At 41.8% G+C, this 17,500-nt stretch overlaps 12 non-coding genes and 10 pseudogenes across 12 annotated transcripts in view; all 22 read left to right on the top strand.

The window, feature by feature from the left end:
• LOC132969396 (5S ribosomal RNA) overlaps window positions 1-17 on the top strand; it is a 119-nt gene extending 102 nt beyond the window's left edge. The window contains exon 1 of the ribosomal RNA XR_009671678.1: window positions 1-17. This exon is cut by the window's left edge and continues 102 nt beyond it. This is a non-coding gene — a ribosomal RNA (5S ribosomal RNA).
• A 120-nt stretch (window positions 18-137) lies between these two features.
• Window positions 138-246, top strand: LOC132969514 (5S ribosomal RNA; annotated as a pseudogene).
• A 121-nt stretch (window positions 247-367) lies between these two features.
• LOC132969088 (5S ribosomal RNA) lies at window positions 368-476 on the top strand (annotated as a pseudogene).
• Window positions 477-599: 123 nt separating this feature from the next.
• LOC132969422 (5S ribosomal RNA) lies at window positions 600-718 on the top strand. The gene has a single exon (XR_009671702.1). It is a non-coding gene; the product is annotated as a 5S ribosomal RNA (ribosomal RNA).
• A 120-nt stretch (window positions 719-838) lies between these two features.
• LOC132969589 (5S ribosomal RNA) lies at window positions 839-947 on the top strand (annotated as a pseudogene).
• A 123-nt stretch (window positions 948-1,070) lies between these two features.
• LOC132969338 (5S ribosomal RNA) lies at window positions 1,071-1,189 on the top strand. The gene has a single exon (XR_009671623.1). It is a non-coding gene; the product is annotated as a 5S ribosomal RNA (ribosomal RNA).
• Window positions 1,190-1,311: 122 nt separating this feature from the next.
• On the top strand, window positions 1,312-1,420 carry LOC132969124 (5S ribosomal RNA; annotated as a pseudogene).
• Window positions 1,421-7,705: 6,285 nt separating this feature from the next.
• LOC132969404 (5S ribosomal RNA) lies at window positions 7,706-7,824 on the top strand. The gene has a single exon (XR_009671685.1). It is a non-coding gene; the product is annotated as a 5S ribosomal RNA (ribosomal RNA).
• A 121-nt stretch (window positions 7,825-7,945) lies between these two features.
• On the top strand, window positions 7,946-8,063 carry LOC132969463 (5S ribosomal RNA). Its single transcript, XR_009671730.1, has one exon. It is a non-coding gene; the product is annotated as a 5S ribosomal RNA (ribosomal RNA).
• Window positions 8,064-8,184: 121 nt separating this feature from the next.
• LOC132969248 (5S ribosomal RNA) lies at window positions 8,185-8,303 on the top strand. Its single transcript, XR_009671537.1, has one exon. It is a non-coding gene; the product is annotated as a 5S ribosomal RNA (ribosomal RNA).
• Window positions 8,304-8,425: 122 nt separating this feature from the next.
• Window positions 8,426-8,534, top strand: LOC132969074 (5S ribosomal RNA; annotated as a pseudogene).
• A 122-nt stretch (window positions 8,535-8,656) lies between these two features.
• Window positions 8,657-8,765, top strand: LOC132969107 (5S ribosomal RNA; annotated as a pseudogene).
• Window positions 8,766-9,117: 352 nt separating this feature from the next.
• On the top strand, window positions 9,118-9,236 carry LOC132969226 (5S ribosomal RNA). The gene has a single exon (XR_009671517.1). It is a non-coding gene; the product is annotated as a 5S ribosomal RNA (ribosomal RNA).
• Window positions 9,237-9,358: 122 nt separating this feature from the next.
• Window positions 9,359-9,477, top strand: LOC132969530 (5S ribosomal RNA). Its single transcript, XR_009671743.1, has one exon. It is a non-coding gene; the product is annotated as a 5S ribosomal RNA (ribosomal RNA).
• Window positions 9,478-9,598: 121 nt separating this feature from the next.
• Window positions 9,599-9,717, top strand: LOC132969120 (5S ribosomal RNA). The gene has a single exon (XR_009671460.1). It is a non-coding gene; the product is annotated as a 5S ribosomal RNA (ribosomal RNA).
• Window positions 9,718-16,002: 6,285 nt separating this feature from the next.
• LOC132969628 (5S ribosomal RNA) lies at window positions 16,003-16,121 on the top strand. The gene has a single exon (XR_009671752.1). It is a non-coding gene; the product is annotated as a 5S ribosomal RNA (ribosomal RNA).
• Window positions 16,122-16,243: 122 nt separating this feature from the next.
• On the top strand, window positions 16,244-16,363 carry LOC132969582 (5S ribosomal RNA; annotated as a pseudogene).
• A 122-nt stretch (window positions 16,364-16,485) lies between these two features.
• On the top strand, window positions 16,486-16,594 carry LOC132969142 (5S ribosomal RNA; annotated as a pseudogene).
• Window positions 16,595-16,717: 123 nt separating this feature from the next.
• On the top strand, window positions 16,718-16,836 carry LOC132969368 (5S ribosomal RNA). Its single transcript, XR_009671651.1, has one exon. It is a non-coding gene; the product is annotated as a 5S ribosomal RNA (ribosomal RNA).
• A 119-nt stretch (window positions 16,837-16,955) lies between these two features.
• On the top strand, window positions 16,956-17,075 carry LOC132969112 (5S ribosomal RNA; annotated as a pseudogene).
• Window positions 17,076-17,197: 122 nt separating this feature from the next.
• On the top strand, window positions 17,198-17,317 carry LOC132969129 (5S ribosomal RNA; annotated as a pseudogene).
• A 124-nt stretch (window positions 17,318-17,441) lies between these two features.
• The window catches only part of LOC132969388 (5S ribosomal RNA), a 119-nt gene continuing 60 nt past the window's right edge, over window positions 17,442-17,500 (top strand). Inside the window, exon 1 of the ribosomal RNA XR_009671670.1 lies at window positions 17,442-17,500. This exon is cut by the window's right edge and continues 60 nt beyond it. This is a non-coding gene — a ribosomal RNA (5S ribosomal RNA).

The raw sequence follows: 17,500 nt of genomic DNA, 5'->3' as shown, positions 1-17,500 counted from the left end.
ACCCGGTGCTGTAAGCTTTTTCATTTTTTTGATCATATGTTTTTTTTTTACCATATAGAGACATATTCACATGTCCAAAAATTCAGCCAGAATCAAGGGAATGACATCTTTAAGGCCCATTTCTGCACACAATAATGGCTTACGGCCATACCACCCTGAACTCGTCCGATCTCGGAAGCTAAGCAGGGTCGGGCCTGGTTAGTACTTAGATGGGAGACCGCCTGGGAATACCAGGTGCTGTAAGCTTTTTCATTTTTTTGATCATATGTTTTTTTTTATCATATAGAGACATATTCACATGTCCAAAAATTCAGCCAGAATCAAGGGCATGACATCTTTAAAAGGCCCCTTTCTGCACACAATAATGGCTTACGGCCATACAACCCTGAACTCGTCCGATCTCAGAAGGTAAGCAGGGTCGGGCCAGGTTAGTACTTGGATGGGAGACAGCCTGGGAATACCAGGTGCTGTAAGCTTTTTCATTTTTTTGATCATACGTTTTTTTTTTTATCATATAGAGACATATTCACATGTCCAAAAATTCAGCCAGAATCAAGGGCATGACATCTTTAAAAGGCCCCTTTCTGCACACAATAACAGCTTATGGCCATACCATCCTGAACACGCCCGTTCTCGTCCGATCTCGGAAGCTAAACAGGGTCGGGCCTGGTTAGTACTTGGATGGGAGACAGCCTGGGAATACCAGGTGCTGTAAGCTTTTTCATTTTTTTGATGATATGTTTTTTTTATCATATAGAGACATATTCACATGTCCAAAAATTCAGCCAGAATCAAGGGCATGACATCTTTAAAAGGCCCATTTCTGCACACAATAATGGCTTACGGCCATACCACCCTGAACTCGTCAGATCTTGGAAGCTAAGCAGGGTTGGGCCTGGTTAGTACTTGGATGGGAGACCGCCTGGGAATACCAGGTGCTGTAAGCTTTTTCATTTTTTTGATCATATGTTTTTTTTTTTATCATAGAGAGACATATTCACATGTCCAAAAATTCAGCCAGAATCAAGGGCATGACATCTTTAAAAGGCCCCTGTCTGCACGCAATAATGACTTATGGCCATAACACCCTGAACACGCCCGATCTCGTCCGATCTCGGAAGCTAAGCAGGGTCGGGCCTGGTTAGTACTTGGATGGGAGACCGCCTGGGAATACCAGGTGCTATAAGCTTTTTCATTTTTTTGATCATATGTTTTTTTTTTATCATAGAGAGACATATTCACATGTCCAAAAATTCAGCCAGAATCAAGGGCATGACTTCTTTAAAAGGCCCCTTTCTGCACACAATAATGGCTTAAGGACATACCACCCTGAACTTGTCTGATCTCGGAAGCAAAGCAGGGTCGGGCCTGGTTAGTACTTGGATGGGAGACCGCCTGGGAATACCAGGTGCTGTAAGCTTTTTCATTTTTTTGATCATATGTTTTTTTTTTATCATATAGAGACATATTCACATGTCCAAAAATTCAGCCAGAATCAAGGGCATGACATCTTTAAAAGGCCCCTTTCTGCACACAATAACAGCTTACGGCCATACCACCCTGAACACGCCCCTTTTGCTGTCAGAGTTTGTGTGGTGCTGAAGGAGAGCTGACGTGTCAGTACTGAGCAGGACAGCTGGACTAATTTGTTTGTTTTTTGGATGCGCTTTGGATTTATTTAAATACCTCAGATTGTAAGTGAATGTCCCCCAGCAGTCACTGACTGTTAGGGGGATCGTTTTTCTTTTCACCTTTTTTTCCTGTTTTTTTTCCACAATTTTGTGAAGAATTTTTGTTTTTTGTGAATGTTTGCTCGTATGTCGCGAGCAAACTCACACGGACGGATCACAAAGATGACAGGACCACGGACTGGAGAGATGGAAAAAGGAAAAGAGAACGGACAACAACGTGAACAAACAAACATGGCACTGAAACAAAGGAATGGATTAAACGACAACGAGAAGAACGACGGACAAAAAGGACGGATGAAAACGGCAAATGAAACAGGGAACGGAATGGATGACGGAGAGAGAGGAAGAGAGAGGAGCAGCGGGCTGAATGCTCCGCATGCAGAGAATGGGAGAGGTGGCGAGAGAGCAGAAAAAGAGGAAGCAAAAGTGTCTTTTGAGAGAAAACTAACACTAAACATTGAAATGGTGGGAGACAAAGTTCCTCTAAATCACGTCATGAGCAACATAAAAATGATCTGTGGGGGCCTGCTGGCGTGCAGAACCCTGGGACCTGAAAAACTGGAGGTGACGGTGAGCAACATTAAAGGAAAGGAAAGGCTGCTGGATGGATTTAAAATCGGAGAGACCAGAGTCGTGGCGAGAGAACTAAATAATGATGAGCTGGTGGTGTCTTTTTTAAACCTGCCAGCGTATATCACAGATGAAGAAATAGTTTGGAAGCTGACGGGATGGGGAGTGAAACCGACATCACCAATAAAACGCAGAATGTGGCCTGGAACAATGATAGCTGACGGAACGAGGTTTGTCCGGGTCAGATTTAATGACCAGGTACAGTCACTCCCTTACTCCACAAAGTTTAACACTGTGATGGGGAACGAATACTTTAGAGTAATACATGATAGACAACAAAAAGTGTGCAGGATGTGCATCCAGCCGGGACACATCCTGAGAGAGTGTCCAGAATTTATGTGCCACAACTGTGGGGTGCAGGGACACTTTGCGCGAGAGTGCAGCGCGAACAGCACAAAATGCACAAACTGTAAAAAAAGAGAAAATGAATGTGAGTGTGAGAACGGAGAGGAAAGCAAGAACGAGGTGGAGGAGGTGTACGAGGATGAAGACGAGGCGGAGGAGGTGTACGAGGAGGAGGCGGAGGAGAAGGAGGTGATCGGAGCAAGCAGGAAGGAGATCAGAGAAGACGAGAACAGTGACGGAGAAATGGAGCAGAGCGGAGAGAGCGGAGGAGAACGGGCGTCAGAGTGCGAGCTGGAGACGCCGGAGCTGGCTGGAGAGGGAGGACAGCAGAAGCAGCGAAAAACGAGCGAGAGAGGGAAAAAAGGAGACGGAAGGGACGTGGCAGAAGACCCGGGGGTAAGCATGAGCACAGAGGGGAGGGAGATGCCTGAGAGTGGTGTTGGACAGGCGGGAGGGAGAAAAATCACGCTAAATAATACGGGTAAAAGCACCAGTCCCAATGAAACGGACAGCGAAATGGATGTGAGTGAACTGGCGAGTGCGCAAAAAAGACTAAGTCTTGGACAACGAAAAAAGTTGGTGAAAAAATTGAAATGTAAGGACAAATAATGACTGACAATAACCCCTGTAAATCCGTTTTTTTTGTTTTTATTTTTATGATAATGGCCTTTAATTTATTTTCGATAAACGTGAATGGACTAAGGAACAAAGAAAAAAGACATGCGATTCTTTCCTTGCAGAATGACGTTTTGTGCCTGCAGGAGACCAGGTGGGATGATTCCCTGGTGGAAGACATAAAAAAAGACTTTGTGGGCCATATTTTCTGCTCCAATGGCACGTCGAGGGCGAGAGGAGTGGCGGTTTTAGTCAAAACGGGTCGGGTAACAGGGGTAAATTTGGTTTATGGAGACAAAGAAGGAAGAATAATAGTAATAGACTGTGTGTATGAAACGAATAATATAAGAATCATAAATATATATGCACCGAATGGAGAAAAAGAAAGGAAAACATTCTTCATTGCAATAAGCAAATGGTGGGAAAGGAATTGTATAATAATCGGTGACTTTAATGTGGCGATGACACCCACCGATGTGTCAAAAAATAATGTGTTTAAGGGGGATGTGAGCAGGGGGACACTTAAAGATATATTGATAACGAAATAATGCATTGATATTTGGCGATTGCTACATCCATGGGAGAGGGTGTTCTCCAGGAGACAAATTGTACTAAATAGATTAAAACAATCTAGAATAGATTATGCTTTGGTGACATGCGAGGTAGTGAGGTGGATTAAAGAAGTTGAATATAAAACTAATATGTGGAGCGATCACGCTGGAATAGAAATCACGTTTAGAAAAGAAACGAATGTACGTAAAGGAGGGATATGGTGCTTTAATGCAAGCTTTCTGGATGATGGAATGTTTGTGAAAAGTATGGAAAGATTGTTGAATGATGTGGGATATGAGTGGAATGAGAGTGAAGATATGAATGTGTGGTGGGATAGTGTAAAAGTCAGAATTAAAAAAAAGTGTATCAATTATAGTAAAGAGAAAAAGTGGAGAGAAAATAGAAAGGAAGAGAATTTGAGAAAACAACTAAGTGAGGAAATAACATCGCTTGACAGTGTAGATAATGTAGGTGTCGAAAAATACATACATTTAAAAGAACAGTTGGCAGTGATTGAACTTAAAAAGAGTAGGGGTGCAGCCATTAGGAGTAAAATACAATATATGTATGAGGGGGAGAGGAGTACAGCCTTTTTTTTAGGTCTGGAAAAACAAAAACAAAAAAGAACAGAAATAAACGAATTATTAAATGAAGCAGGTAAAAGTGTGACAGATAAAAAGGGAATTTTAGAAATAGTAAAGGGCTATTATGAAAGCCTGTTTTCGAGACAGGAGTGTGATAGCGTGAGTGTGAACAGAGCTTTGGGTGCCTTAAAGAAAAAACTAAGCGAGGACGATAAAATGTGGTGTGATTGTGAGTTTACAGAGGGAGAAATCAGAAGTGCTTTAGAGGGGTTAAACAAAAACAAAAGTCCTGGGAGCGATGGCCTAACTGCGGAATTCTACCAAGCTTTCAAAGAGCAGCTGGTGCCCTTGGTGAACAAATTGAGTAAATATATGGAAAAAGTGAAACATATACCAAAAAGTTTAGGGGAAGGGGTGGTTACTATTTTTTACAAAAACAAGGGGGACAATAAAAATCTGGACAACTACAGACCAATCAGCCTACTCAACACAGACTACAAAATCATAGCGAAAACAATAGCCAATAGAATCAGGGAGGTAATAGGAACAATCATAGAACAAACACAATCATACAGTATACCAAACAGAGACATAGCAGACTCAATCATTTCAATAAAACAGACGGTCAGGGATATGGAAGGGGAGGGGGGAATATGGCTAGGGATTGATTTAAATAAAGCTTTTGACAGAGTAGATCACGGGTTCATGGGGAAGGTGTTAGAGAAGTTTGGATTCGGGGAGAGAATGAGAGAATGGATAAATATGTTGTATACAGGAGCGGAAAGCAAGATAAAATGTAACGGGGAACTAACTGATTCTTTTAAAATATCAAGGTCAGTGAGACAAGGATGTCCGATGTCAGCGCTGTTGTACAGCTTGGTAGCAGAGCCGCTGGCAGCACTGATATCGGAAGACGTAAACATAAAAGGTATAGGTAAGGAAAACGTAAAAATAATACAGTATGCAGATGACGTGAATATAATGGTAAAAGGAGAGGAGGATATAGAATTGATATTAAAACATGTACAAACTTATGAAAGAGCATCTGGGGCAAAAGTAAATGAAAATAAGTCAGAAATTATGTTACTAGGTAAGGAATCCAATCTAGTTAATAAGTGGGGATTTAAAACGGTGTGTGAGAGAAGAAAAGTGTTGGGAGTGAATATGGGGAAAAATGAGAATGAATGTGATGATGTAACATGGAAAGGGGTGGTGGGTAAAATTAAAAAAACATTGAATTTGTGGAAAGCGAGGGGTCTATTGTTGAGAGGAAGGGTAGCCGTAACAAATGCTCTCGTGTTGTCCAAAGTGAATCATGCGCTGAGTACTTGTACGCTTCCGGACTGGGCCTTTAAGGAGATTTCAAAGACCATTAGGGACTTTATTTGGAAAAACAAAGCAGCGAGTATAGCTCACAAAACAATAATAGGGGCTAAAGATCAGGGGGGGCTAGCTTTGATTGATTTACTTACAAAAAAAGTAGCACTAAGAGTCAAATTGATAGGCAAATTTATGGACCAGAACCGGAACGTAGTTTGGAAAAATCACTTCAAACAATATCTGTGCAGTTTTGGACTCTACAACGAGGACAACCTGTACCAGATCAATAACCCGGATTCATTTAAACACTTGCCACGGTTTTTCCAGGAAGTACTCAGTGCGTGGTATCAGGTTTCATCCTGGACTGTACCAGAGTGCGGAACGAGAGGGTCAGTGCTACGACTGCCCTTCCTCTCGAGCCCGTATTTTAAAAATGGGGAGAGGGTAATTAAGTGTGAAGCTATGTCGAAAGCGGGATATATTAGAATAAGGGATTTACTGAACTGTGGGGGGGATTTTGATTTACAAATGGTGGTGAGGGGTTTAAAAAATAAAGGGTGTGTGTGCAGAAAGGATGTGATTAAGGGAGTGTTTGCAAATGTAAAATTGTCTTTGTCGAGCGAATGGGAAAAATTAATCAAAGAGAAGGAGGGAGTGATGCGGGACGATGTGGGGGGGATCTCCCTGTGCCTAGGGGAGAAGAAACACAACATTATAGATGTCACTACAAAAATTTGGTATAGATGCGCAATCACACATAGAATACAGAAACCCACATCCGAAGTAAAATGGACAGACACATACCCGGACATAACAAGCAACATGATATGGAAGAACATTAACATTCCGCATACACCACATGCAATATTTGACCTAGATTTCAAACTGAGGCACAGGAGGATCTTCACCTGCATCGTCCTGCATCAGATCCATAAGGAGAGGTATGAAAGAAAGTGTTGTGTATGTGAAAGTACGGATGAGGATTTAATACATTTGTTTGTTACGTGTGGGGAATTGGTTTATTTTTGGGGAAAAATAAGAGAAATGTTGGGGAAATGCAGTAAGAATGAGTGTTGGAATGAAAGGGGGTGGGAATTGTCGGTGTTGTTGGGGCTGGGAACAAAACAAAAAAATCACAATGTAATGAATATAATTTTACCTTTTGCAAGAAAAGCGGTTTTTAACAGGAGGAAATATGCACTGTATGAAAGTAAGAAAATGAATGTGTGGAGAATGTTTGTGAATGAATGGAAAGCACATCTTAAATTGCTGTACATAGCGAATGAGAGTGAGTTTGTGAGAATGTTTGTGGAAGGTGCGAATGTGTGTAGAGTAAACGAGGAGGGAATTATGTGGGATGTCTAAATTATTTTGTTTTTGGTTTTTTTGGTACGAGGGCTTCTTTTTTGGTCATGGGGAAAATGGGTGATTTGATTTGGGTTTTTTTTTTCTCAGTGGTTTTTTGAGAATACTGTGGGGTTTTTCTATGTTTTTGTGGTTTGTTTTCAGAGGGGTGTTTGCTTTGGGGGAGGGACTCAGAAGAGTTGTCATGAGTTGGGGGTATCAGGGGTGGTTTGAGTTTTTTTTCTGATGCTATGTTTTTATTGTTTTTAGGGTGCCGTTTGCGTCAGAGGGGAGGTTTAATTTAGAGGGTGTATGTATTGTAATAGCATTTGTTGTAAATGATGTGAAAGAATTATAAATGTTTTTGTAATTTTGATAATAAAAGATAAAAAAAAAAAAAAAAACACGCCCGATCTCGTCCGATCTCAGAAGCTATGCAGGATCGGACCTGGTTAGTACTTGGATGGGAGACCGCCTGGGAATACCATGTGCTGTAAGCTTTTTCATTTTTTTGATCATATGTTTTTTTTTTTTATCATATAGAGACATATTCACATGTCCAAAAATTCAGGCAGAATCAAGGGCATGACATGTTTAAAAGGCCCCTGTCTGCACACAATAATGGCTTACGGCCATACCACCCTGAACACGCCCGATCTTGTCTGATCTCAGAAACTAAGCAGGGTCGGGCCTGGTTAGTACTTGGATGGGAGACCGCCTGGGAATACCAGGTGCTGTAAGCTTTTTCATTTTTTTGATCATATGTTTTTTTTTATCATAGAGAGACATATTCACATGTCCAAAAATTCAGCCAGAATCAAGGGCATGACATCTTTAAAAGGCCCCTTTCTGCACACAATAATGGCTTACGGCCATAACACCCTGAACACGCCGATCTCGTCTGATCTCGGAAGCTAAGCAGGGTCGGGCCTGGTTAGTACTTGGATGTGAGACCGCCTGGGAATACCAGGTGCTGTAAGCTTTTTCATTTTTTTGATCATGTGTTTTTTTTGATCAGATAGAGACATATTCACATGTCCAAAAATTCAGCCAGAATCAAGGGCATGACATCTTTAAAAGGCTCCTGTCTGCACACAATAATGGCTTACGGCCATACCACCCTGAACACGCCCGATCTCGTCCGATCTCGGAAGCTAAGCAGGGTCGGGCCTGGATAGTACTTGGATGGGAGACCGCCTGGGAATACCAGGTGCTGTAAGCTTTTTCATTTTTTTGATCATATGTTTTTTTTTTATCATATAGAGACATATTCACATGTCCAAAAATTCAGCCAGAATCAAGGGCATGACATCTTTAAAAGGCCCCTTTCTGCACACACTAATGACTTACGGCCATACCACCCTTAACACGCCCGATCTCGGAAGCTAAGCAGGGTCGTGCCTGGTTAGTACTTGGATGGGAGACCAACTGGGAATACCAGGTGCTTTAAGGTTTTTCATTTTTTTGATCATATGTTTTTTTTTTATCATATAGAGACATATTCACATGTCCAAAAATTCAGCCAGAATCAAGGGCATGACATCTTTAAAAGGCCCCTTTCTGCACACAATAATGGCTTACGGCCATACAACCCTGAACTCGTCCGATCTCGGAAGGTAAGCATGGTGGGGCCTGGTTAGGACTTGGATGGGAGACCGCCTGGGAATACCAGGTGCTGTAAGCTTTTTCATTTTTTTGATCATATGTTTTTTTTTTATCATATAGAGACATATTCACATGTCCAAAAATTCAGCCAGAATCAAGGGCATGACATCTTTAAAAGGCCCCTTTCTGCACACAATAATGGCTTAAGGACATACCACCCTGAACTTGTCCGATCTCGGAAGCTAAGCAGCGTCTGGCCTGGTTAGTACTTGGATGGGAGACCGCCTGGGAATACCAGGTGCTGTAAGCTTTTTCATTTTTTTGATCATATGTTTTTTTTTATCATATAGAGACATATTCACATGTCCAAAAATTCAGGCAGAATCAAGGGCATGACATCTTTAAAAGGCCCCTTTCTGCACACAATAATGGCTTACGGCCATACCACCCTGAACACGCCCGATCTCGTCTGATCTCAGAAGCTAAGCAGGGTCGGGCCTGGTTAGTACTTTGATGGGAGACCGCCTGGGAATACCAGGTGCTGTAAGCTTTTTCATTTTGTTTGATCATATGTTTTTTTTTATCATATAGAGACATATTCACATGTCCAAAAATTCAGCCAGAATCAAGGGCATGACATCTTTAAAAGGCCCCTTTCTGCACACAATAATGGCTTACGGCCATACCACCCTGAACATGCCCGATCTCGTCCGATCTCGGAAGCTAAGCAGGGTCGGGCCTGGTTAGTACTTGGATGGGAGACCGCCTGGGAATACCAGGTGCTGTAAGCTTTTTCATTTTTTTTGATCATGTGTTTTTTTTATCATATAGAGACATATTCACATGTCCAAAGATTCAGCCAGAATCAAGGGCATGACATCTTTAAAAGGCCCCTTTCTGCATACAACAATGGCTTACGGCCATACCACCCTGAACACGCCCGATCTCGTCCGATCTCGGAAGCTAAGCAGGGTCGGGCCTGGTTAGTACTTGGATGGGAGACCGCCTGGGAATACCAGGTGCTGTAAGCTTTTTCATTTTTTTGATCATATGTTTTTTTTTTATCATATAGAGACATATTCACATGTCCAAAAATTCAGCCAGAATCAAGGGCATGACATCTTTAAAAGGCCCCTTTCTGCACACAATAACGGCTTACGGCCATACCACCCTTAACACGCCCCTTTTGCTGTCAGAGTTTGTGTGGTGCTGAAGGAGAGCTGACGTGTCAGTACTGAGCAGGACAGCTGGACTAATTTGTTTGTTTTTTGGATGCGCTTTGGATTTATTTAAATACCTCAGATTGTGAGTGAATGTCCCCCAGCAGTCACTGACTGTTAGGGGGATCGTTTTTCTTTTCACCTTTTTTTCCTGTTTTTTTTCCACAATTTTGTGAAGAATTTTTGTTTTTTGTGAATGTTTGCTCGTATGTCGCGAGCAAACTCACACGGACGGATCACAAAGATGACAGGACCACGGACTGGAGAGATGGAAAAAGGAAAAGAGAACGGACAACAACGTGAACAAACAAACATGGCACTGAAACAAAGGAATGGATTAAACGACAACGAGAAGAACGACGGACAAAAAGGACGGATGAAAACGGCAAATGAAACAGGGAACGGAATGGATGACGGAGAGAGAGGAAGAGAGAGGAGCGGCGGGCTGATTGCTCCGCATGCGAAGAGAATGGGAGAGGTGGCGAGAGAGCAGAAAAAGAGGAAGCAAAAGTGTCTTTTGAGAGAAAACTAACACTAAACATTGAAATGGTGGGAGACAAAGTTCCTCTAAATCACGTCATGAGCAACATAAAAATGATCTGTGGGGGCCTGCTGGCGTGCAGAACCCTGGGACCTGAAAAACTGGAGGTGACGGTGAGCAACATTAAAGGAAAGGAAAGGCTGCTGGATGGATTTAAAATCGGAGAGACCAGAGTCGTGGCGAGAGAACTAAATAATGATGAGCTGGTGGTGTCTTTTTTAAACCTGCCAGCGTATATCACAGATGAAGAAATAGTTTGGAAGCTGACGGGATGGGGAGTGAAACCGACATCACCAATAAAACGCAGAATGTGGCCTGGAACAATGATAGCTGACGGAACGAGGTTTGTCCGGGTCAGATTTAATGACCAGGTACAGTCACTCCCTTACTCCACAAAGTTTAACACTGTGATGGGGAACGAATACTTTAGAGTAATACATGATAGACAACAAAAAGTGTGCAGGATGTGCATCCAGCCGGGACACATCCTGAGAGAGTGTCCAGAATTTATGTGCCACAACTGTGGGGTGCAGGGACACTTTGCGCGAGAGTGCAGCGCGAACAGCACAAAATGCACAAACTGTAAAAAAAGAGAAAATGAATGTGAGTGTGAGAACGGAGAGGAAAGCAAGAACGAGGTGGAGGAGGTGTACGAGGATGAAGACGAGGCGGAGGAGGTGTACGAGGAAGAGGCGGAGGAGAAGGAGGTGATCGGAGCAAGCAGGAAGGAGATCAGAGAAGACGAGAACAGTGACGGAGAAATGGAGCAGAGCGGAGAGAGCGGAGGAGAACGGGCGTCAGAGTGCGAGATGGAGACGCCGGAGCTGGCTGGAGAGGGAGGACAGCAGAAGCAGCGAAAAACGAGCGAGAGAGGGAAAAAAGGAGACGGAAGGGACGTGGCAGAAGACCCGGGGGTAAGCATGAGCACAGAGGGGAGGGAGATGCCTGAGAGTGGTGTTGGACAGGCGGGAGGGAGAAAAATCACGCTAAATAATACGGGTAAAAGCACCAGTCCCAATGAAACGGACAGCCAAATGGATGTGAGTGAACTGGCGAGTGCGCAAAAAAGACTAAGTCTTGGACAACGAAAAAAGTTGGTGAAAAAATTGAAATGTAAGGACAAATAATGACTGACAATAACCCCTGTAAATCCGTTTTTTTTGTTTTTATTTTTATGATAATGGCCTTTAATTTATTTTCGATAAACGTGAATGGACTAAGGAACAAAGAAAAAAGACATGCGATTCTTTCCTTGCAGAATGACGTTTTGTGCCTGCAGGAGACCAGGTGGGATGATTCCCTGGTGGAAGACATAAAAAAAGACTTTGTGGGCCATATTTTCTGCTCCAATGGCACGTCGAGGGCGAGAGGAGTGGCGGTTTTAGTCAAAACGGGTCGGGTAACAGGGGTAAATTTGGTTTATGGAGACAAAGAAGGAAGAATAATAGTAATAGACTGTGTGTATGAAACGAAAAATATAAGAATCATAAATATATATGCACCGAATGGAGAAAAAGAAAGGAAAACATTCTTCATTGCAATAAGCAAATGGTGGGAAAGGAATTGTATAATAATCGGTGACTTTAATGTGGCGATGACACCCACCGATGTGTCAAAAAATAATGTGTTTAAGGGGGATGTGAGCAGGGGGACACTTAAAGATATAATGATAACGAAACAATGCATTGATATTTGGAGATTGCTACATCCATGGGAGAGGGTGTTCTCCAGGAGACAAATTGTACTTAATAGATTAAAACAATCTAGAATAGATTATGCTTTGGTGACATGCGAGGTAGTGAGGTGGATTAAAGAAGTTGAATATAAAACTAATATGTGGAGCGATCACGCTGGAATAGAAATCACGTTTAGAAAAGAAACGAATGTACGTAAAGGAGGGATATGGTGCTTTAATGCAAGCTTGCTGGATGATGGAATGTTTGTGAAAAGTATGGAAAGATTGTTGAATGATGTGGGATATGAGTGGAATGAGAGTGAAGATATGAATGTGTGGTGGGATAGTGTAAAAGTCAGAATTAAAAAAAAGTGTATCAATTATAGTAAAGAGAAAAAGTGGAGAGAAAATAGAAAGGAAGAGAATTTGAGAAAACAACTAAGTGAGGAAATAGCATCGCTTGACAGTGTAGATAATGTAGATGTCGAAAAATACATACATTTAAAAGAACAGTTGGGAGTGATTGAACTTAAAAAGAGTAGGGGTGCAGCCATTAGGAGTAAAATACAATATATGTATGAGGGGGAGAGGAGTACAGCCTTTTTTTTAGGTCTGGAAAAACAAAAACAAAAAAGAACAGAAATAAACGACTTATTAAATGAAGCAGGTAAAAGTGTGACAGATAAAAAGGGAATTTTAGAAATAGTAAAGGGCTATTATGAAAGCCTGTTTTCGAGACAGGAGTGTGATAGCGTGAGTGTGAACAGAGCTTTGGGTGCCTTAAAGAAAAAACTAAGCGAGGACGATAAAATGTGGTGTGATTGTGAGTTTACAGAGGGAGAAATCAGAAGTGCTTTAGAGGGGTTAAACAAAAACAAAAGTCCTGGGAGCGATGGCCTAACTGCGGAATTCTACCAAGCTTTCAAAGAGCAGCTGGTGCCCTTGGTGAACAAATTGAGTAAATATATGGAAAAAGTGAAACATATACCAAAAAGTTTAGGGGAAGGGGTGGTTACTATTTTTTACAAAAACAAGGGGGACAATAAAAATCTGGACAACTACAGACCAATCAGCCTACTCAACACAGACTACAAAATCATAGCGAAAACAATAGCCAATAGAATCAGGGAGGTAATAGGAACAATCATAGAACAAACACAATCATACAGTATACCAAACAGAGACATAGCAGACTCAATCATTTCAATAAAACAGACGGTCAGGGATATGGAAGGGGAGGGGGGAATATGGCTAGGGATTGATTTAAATAAAGCTTTTGACAGAGTAGATCACGGGTTCATGGGGAAGGTGTTAGAGAAGTTTGGATTCGGGGAGAGAATGAGAGAATGGATAAATATGTTGTATACAGGAGCGGAAAGCAAGATAAAATGTAACGGGGAACTAACTGATTCTTTTAAAATATCAAGGTCAGTGAGACAAGGATGTCCGATGTCAGCGCTGTTGTACAGCTTGGTAGCAGAGCCGCTGGCAGCACTGATATCGGAAGACGTAAACATAAAAGGTATAGGTAAGGAAAACGTAAAAATAATACAGTATGCAGATGACGTGAATATAATGGTAAAAGGAGAGGAGGATATAGAATTGATATTAAAACATGTACAAACTTATGAAAGAGCATCTGGGGCAAAAGTAAATGAAAATAAGTCAGAAATTATGTTACTAGGTAAGGAATCCAATCTAGTTAATAAGTGGGGATTTAAAACGGTGTGTGAGAGAAGAAAAGTGTTGGGAGTGAATATGGGGAAAAATGAGAATGAATGTGATGATGTAACATGGAAAGAGGTGGTGGGTAAAATTAAAAAAACATTGAATTTGTGGAAAGCGAGGGGTCTATTGTTGAGAGGAAGGGTAGCCGTAACAAATGCTCTCGTGTTGTCCAAAGTGAATCATGCGCTGAGTACTTGTACGCTTCCGGACTGGGCCTTTAAGGAGATTTCAAAGACCATTAGGGACTTTATTTGGAAAAACAAAGCAGCGAGTATAGCTCACAAAACAATAATAGGGGCTAAAGATCAGGGGGGGCTAGCTTTGATTGATTTACTTACAAAAAAAGTAGCACTAAGAGTCAAATTGATAGGCAAATTTATGGACCAGAACCGGAACGTAGTTTGGAAAAACCACTTCAAACAATATCTGTGCAGTTTTGGACTCTACAACGAGGACAACCTGTACCAGATCAATAACCCGGATTCATTTAAACACTTGCCACGGTTTTTCCAGGAAGTACTCAGTGCGTGGTATCAGGTTTCATCCTGGACTGTACCAGAGTGCGGAACGAGAGGGTCAGTGCTACGACTGCCCTTCCTCTCGAGCCCGTATTTTAAAAATGGGGAGAGGGTAATTAAGTGTGAAGCTATGTCGAAAGCGGGATATATTAGAATAAGGGATTTACTGAACTGTGGGGGGGATTTTTATTTACAAATGGTGGTGAGGGGTTTAAAAAATAAAGGGTGTGTGTGCAGAAAGGATGTGATTGAGAGAGTGTTTGCAAATGTAAAATTGTCTTTGTCGAGCGAATGGGAAAAATTAATCAAAGAGAAGGAGGGAGTGATGCAGGACGATGTGGGGGGGATCTCCCTGTGCCTAGGGGAGAAGAAACACAACATTACAGATGTCACTACAAAAATTTGGTATAGGTGCGCAATCACACATAGAATACAGAAACCCACATCCGAAGTAAAATGGACAGACACATACCCGGACATAACAAGCAACATGATATGGAAGAACATTAACATTCCGCATACACCACATGCAATATTTGACCTAGATTTCAAACTGAGGCACAGGAGGATCTTCACCTGCATCGTCCTGCATCAGATCCATAAGGAGAGGTATGAAAGAAAGTGTTGTGTATGTGAAAGTACGGATGAGGATTTAATACATTTGTTTGTTACGTGTGGGGAATTGGTTTATTTTTGGGGAAAAATAAGAGAAATGTTAGGGAAATGCAGTAAGAATGAGTGTTGGAATGAAAGGGGGTGGGAATTGTCGGTGTTGTTGGGGGTGGGAACAAAACAAAAAAATCACAATGTAATAAATATAATTTTGGCTTTTGCAAGAAAAGCGGTTTTTAACAGAAGGAATTATGCACTGTATGAAAGTAAGAAAATGAATGTGTGGAGAATGTTTGTGAATGAATGGAAAGCACATCTTAAATTGTTGTACATAGCGAATGAGAGTGAGTTTGTGAGAATGTTTGTGGAAGGTGCGAATGTGTGTAGAGTAAATGAGGAGGGAATTATGTGGGATGTCTAAATTATTTTGTTTTTGTTTTTTTGGTACGAGGGCTTCTTTTTTGGTCATGGGGAAAATGGGTGATTTGATTTGGTGGGTTTTTTTTTCTCAGTGGTTTTTTGAGAATACAGTGGGGTTTTTGTATGTTTTTGTGGTTTGTTTTCAGAGGGGTGTTTGCTTTGGGGGAGGGACTCAGAAGAGTTGTCATGAGTTGGGGGTATCAGGGGTGGTTTGAGTTTTTTTTCTGATGCTATGTTTTTATTGTTTTTAGGGTGCCGTTTGCGTCAGAGGGGAGGTTTAATTTAGAGGGTGTATGTATTGTAATAGCATTTGTTGTAAATGATGTGAAAGAATTATAAATGTTTTTGTAATTTTGATAATAAAAGATAAAAAAAAAAAAAAAACACGCCTGATCTCGTCCGATATCGGAAGCTAAGCAGGGTAGGGCCTGGTTAGTACTTGGATGGGAGACAGCCTGGGAATACCAGGTGCTGTAAGTTTTTTCATTTTTTTGATCATATGTTTTTTTTTTATCATATAGAGACATATTCACATGTCCAAAAATTCAGCCAGAATCAAGGGCATGACATCTTTAAAAGGCCCCTTTCTGCATACAATAATGGCTTACGGCCATACCACCCTGAACACGCCCGATCTCGTCCGATCTCGGAAGCTAAGCAGGGTCGGGCCTGGTTAGTACTTGGATGGGAGACCGCCTGGGAATACCAGGTGCTGTAAGCTTTTTCATTTTTTTGATCATATGTTTTTTTTTTATCATATAGAGACATATTCACATGTCCAAAAATTCAGCCAGAATCAAGGGCATGACATCTTTAAAAGGCCCCTTTCTGCACACAATAATGGCTTACGGTCATACCACCCTGAACTCGTCCGATCTCGTCCGATCTCGGAAACTAAGCAGGGTCGTGCCTGGTTAGTACTTGGATGGGAGACCGCCTGTGGAATACCAGATGCTGTAAGCTGTTTCATTTTTTTGATCATTTGTTTTTTTTTTATCATAGAGAGACATATTCACATGTCCAAAAATTCAGCCAGAATCAAGGGCATGACATCTTTAAAAGGCCCCTTTCTGCACACAATAATGGCTTACGGCCAAACCACCCTGAACTCGTCCGATCTTGGAAGCTAAGCAGGGTCGGGCCTGGTTAGTACTTGGATGGGAGAACGCCTGGGAATACCAGACGCTGTAAGCTTTTTTTATTTTTTTGATCATATGTTTTTTTTTTATCATAGAGAGACATATTCACATGTCCAAAAATTCAGCCAGAATCAAGGGCATGACATCTTTAAAAGGCCCCTGTCTGCAGACAATAATGGCTTACGGCCATACCACTCTGAACACGCCCGATCTCGTTCGATCTCAGAAGCTAAGCAGGGTAAGGCCTGGTTAGTACTTGGATGGGAGACCGCCTGGGAATACCAGGTGCTGTAAGCTTTTTCATTTTTTTGATCATGTTTTTTTTTATCATATAGAGACATATTCACATGTCCAAAAATTCAACCAGAATCAAGGGCATGACATCTTTAAAAGGCCCCTTTCTGCACACAATAATGGCTTACGGTCATACCACCCTGAACTCGTCCAATCTCGTCCGATCTCGGAAACTAAGCAGTGTCGTGCCTGGTTAGTACTTGGATGGGAGACCGCCTGTGGAATACCAGATGCTGTAAGCTGTTTCATTTTTTTGATCATGTGTTTTTTTTTTATCATAGAGAGACATATTCACATGTCCAAAAATTCAGCCAGAATCAAGGGCATGACATCTTTAAAAGGCCCCTTTCTGCACACAATAATGGCTTACGGCCATACCACCCTGAACACGCCCGATCTCGTCCCATCTCGGAAGCTATGCAGGGTCGGGCCTCGTTAGTACTTGGATGGGAGACTGCCTGTGGAATACCAAATGCTGTAAGCTGTTTCAATTTTTTGATCATATGTTTTTTTTTTTTATCATATAGAGACATATTCACATGTCCAAAAATTCAGCCAGAATCAAGGGCATGACATCTTTAAAAGGCCCCTTTCTGCACACAATAATGGCTTACGGCCATACCACCCTGAACACGCCCGATCTCGTCCGATCTCGGAAGCTAAGCAG

Source organism: Labrus mixtus, unplaced genomic scaffold (assembly GCF_963584025.1).
Source record: "Labrus mixtus unplaced genomic scaffold, fLabMix1.1 SCAFFOLD_68, whole genome shotgun sequence".
NCBI classification, from domain to species: Eukaryota; Metazoa; Chordata; class Actinopteri; order Labriformes; family Labridae; genus Labrus; species Labrus mixtus.
This window is presented reverse-complemented; position numbering and strand designations above follow the sequence as displayed.